General features: G+C 38.0%; 1 non-coding gene across 1 annotated transcript; it reads right to left on the reverse strand.

The window, feature by feature from the left end:
* Window positions 1-1,895: 1,895 nt before the first annotated feature.
* LOC128865497 (U5 spliceosomal RNA) lies at window positions 1,896-2,015 on the reverse strand. Its single transcript, XR_008454828.1, has one exon. It is a non-coding gene; the product is annotated as a U5 spliceosomal RNA (small nuclear RNA).
* Window positions 2,016-3,368: the final 1,353 nt, after the last annotated feature.

Below are 3,368 nucleotides of genomic sequence, written 5' to 3' on the forward strand. Positions count from 1 at the left end.
TTTTACAATACAGGTCCTTCCATTTTGCAGCGGTTAATCGAGCCACACACCACAAATGCGAGCAGAAGCTTTATTATTTATTGGTGTATATAAAAATCAAAAATATATATACGTGTTTGTATGTTTTCACGGGGTCATACCCATGTATGAATGTAGTAGTGCTCAGCTTAAATATCCTAACTTGTCAATATCTTATTACAAAGAATAATATTACAGTTACATTTTCTTAAAATTAACTTTTTTTTTGCATTCACTCAATTAAATCTGGTTTGGATCTAAAATTTCAGTTAAATTAATTATGGCGGCTTTTCGCTTTCTTGTGGTCGAATGCTCGACTTAACAATTCACAATTGTTTGCACTCTCATTACGTTGTCTTCTGCATGGTTGGAGGCATGTACGCCTCTTCTTACAAGCACACACATACATAACCAGCCATACACACACACATGCATACTTTATCCAATATAACTGATATGAGTGATTGTAAGTGTGGTTTCTGCACTACCCTCCGGCTGCAGTTAGCCATGTCGCCGTTAGTGATCGGTTAAATGTTTTTGATTCTTTTTTCATTAGTCGGTTATTTGTGCCGATTGCCTCGAATGCGACGACGATTACACAATTGTCATTGCGTGCTCAGTTCGGCAGCGTCACAAAAACCGCCAGCTGCTAGGCTGCTTAGCTACCTACAGCTGATTGTTTGTCGGTTGGTTGGTCGCTCGGCTGGTTAGTCAGCCGTTAGTCGCGGACACATTAGCCATATACGCATTCGTCTAGCTTTTGGTACGGTGATCGCATTTACCTACTTACTTTTCCTTCCCGCTCGCAAGAAATCTGCTGCGGGTCGGCGATTGTAGTTGGTGGCGGTCGTGGTTGGTTTGAGCGGTTGTTGCGATGATTTACTTTTTATTGTAGCAGCAGCATTAAGTTGCCATTAAAAGGTTTAAGTTATATTTGATAGGTTTAATAGAGCTGTAAGTGGTTAAGATTGAGTGTGATTTGTTCCAAATTTAATTATTTTGGTGGAGAGGATGTTTTAATAATATTTTTCATTATTATTATTATTATTATTAGAAGGCCATTACGCACTTCGACCAGAGCTGATCTATTGTGAAAGGCCTATTTTGTAACCCTAGAGTTTTAGGCTTCTTAAAAATTTTAGCACAATTTTGGGTTTGTTGATTGCATGGATATACTACGATGCCACCAAGGTGATGAAGTCTCTGTCTGCTCAACGCAGGACATTCACAAAGCACATGTTCAGAGCTTTCTATGTCCATTTCGCAAAAGCGGCAGACATTGGTCTCAGATAGACCAATATTATTTAGATGATACCTCAGGCTGCAGTGACCTGTAAGGTATCCTGTTAAAAGACGCAGATCTACTCTGTTTAGTTAGAGAAGTTTGTCAGATATTCCTTTGTTGGGACTTAGGAATAGTTCGGCTTGACGCTGACCGGCACAGTTTAGCCAGTGTGCGGTAAGTTTTCTTTCTTCTCATATTCTAAGGAATTCATTAATGTGGCCTTTTGTCAGTCCACAGAAAGGCTCAGTACCAGTAAGTTGCATATTTGCTCCTTGTTTTGCAAGGCGATCAGCCATTTCATTTCCCTCATGTCCTTCATGTCCCGGAATCCAGCATAGTATTACTACGGTTTACTGAGGTTTCCTAACATGTTGAGAAGGTTTAGGCAATCATTTACCAATTTAGAGGTGATAGTTGGCATTCTCTCACACATATTTCAATGGCATGTATTTCTGCCTGGACTATTGTTGGCTAGAGTCCCATCGGAATCGATTTTCTTGAATTAAGGCCCATTGATTCCTGCCCCTGTTCTACCATTCGGCTTGAAGTCTAAAGAATTTAATTGATTTGTGGGTTTTTGTTCGCTTTTTATCGGTTTGCAACCAAAAAGCCTTTCAAAAACGAATTTTATACTAATTAGAGTGCGCCTCCCATGAACATCCTTAGTAAAAGGCGAAATATGTATTCGACAACTGAGAAGGAGCCAGAGATTTTATAGTCAGAAATGCCACAATACACTTGCACTATCTTTCAGCTTAGACTCTTACAGAAATCTTGAAAAGTATGTTTGCTTTTGCTTAAAAATTATGTCTTTAATGCCTTAAAATAGGAATACACTTAAGATGAAGATGAAAAAGATGTATATTTTAAATTTTAACGCAATCCCTACGAGCTTTATTTTCTCGAAACTATATTTTTCAAATCGGCGAGACTCATAACCCGAACAAATCTTGAGAGATTTACTTAGAACTTCCACTGTATATTTGCAAAAACTCCTCATAATAAACCAAGTACCGTTCGATGGCGGCATTAAACTGTGGGCTAAGGCATGCCACCTTACAAGAACTGCGAAACAGGGATCTGGTAGATAAGCCACTAGAATAGGGTGCTTACAAGCTAAACTGGAGTACTCGAGGTCAATGAAGTTTGTAACAAACAAAAAATCTTTTAGATAAAAATATCGATAGATCACACTTAAAGATCCGACTGTAATTGCCGAAGATGTGATGAAAAATGAAAAAGGTGACCAAATCATTTTTTTTTTTTAATTTCCTTGCAAAAATACTTTAATGTCAAGGGTGTATAACCGTTTTTTAGGGTATGGTCTACTGTAGTACCCTCCAGTGGTAGAACAGCAGCGAGTCGCATGCCGCAAATTGGAAGAGGAGCTCAACCAAACACCCAACAAAGGACGTATGATCCAATTAATTTCTGTATTTCTGGGCAGCAGATTTTTTCGATGTATTTTATTTGGTATTTGGTTCTTATAATAAGTTTCCTTTTAAAAGATGGGTCACTAGCCCAGGTTTTCTAGTCAAGGTGGAGCTGTTATCTACAATTGGACTCTGCAATTGCCAGAAATATACGAGTAGACATTCCGCGAGTCTCTTGATCCAAGAGGGACATCCGCCGAACAGATTCCAGCTGAAACGAACATGTGGTTAGACTCTACTAGGTAGTTTCTTTTAAGCTTCGGAGCACACCATCTACCTTACAGGCTTGTGAAGCTACCAGTAGCTATGCTGCCGGCGACATCGCTCTCAGAATCATTGAACTTACTAAGCCTCCTCATCGCGGCAATATAAAAATGCCTCAAGGATGGATGTATTATATTTTTTTATAAACAATTTTCAGATGATTTTTTTGTCAATTTCGAAATCATTTAAGGAAAGGCGTCAATTCTGTGAAATAAAAATACTTTTTTGTAAGAATAAATCAGAAATTCAAAACCTTTCAAGCCGTCATTTTTAACTAACAGAGTTTGGTTAAAATTTTAATGATGACTTTTATTAATTTACATACCCTTAAACTGAACAGTAACCTAAATAATAATGCCCTTAAATAT

Source organism: Anastrepha ludens, chromosome 5 (genome assembly GCF_028408465.1).
Source record: "Anastrepha ludens isolate Willacy chromosome 5, idAnaLude1.1, whole genome shotgun sequence".
In the NCBI taxonomy this organism is placed as follows: Eukaryota; Metazoa; Arthropoda; class Insecta; order Diptera; family Tephritidae; genus Anastrepha; species Anastrepha ludens.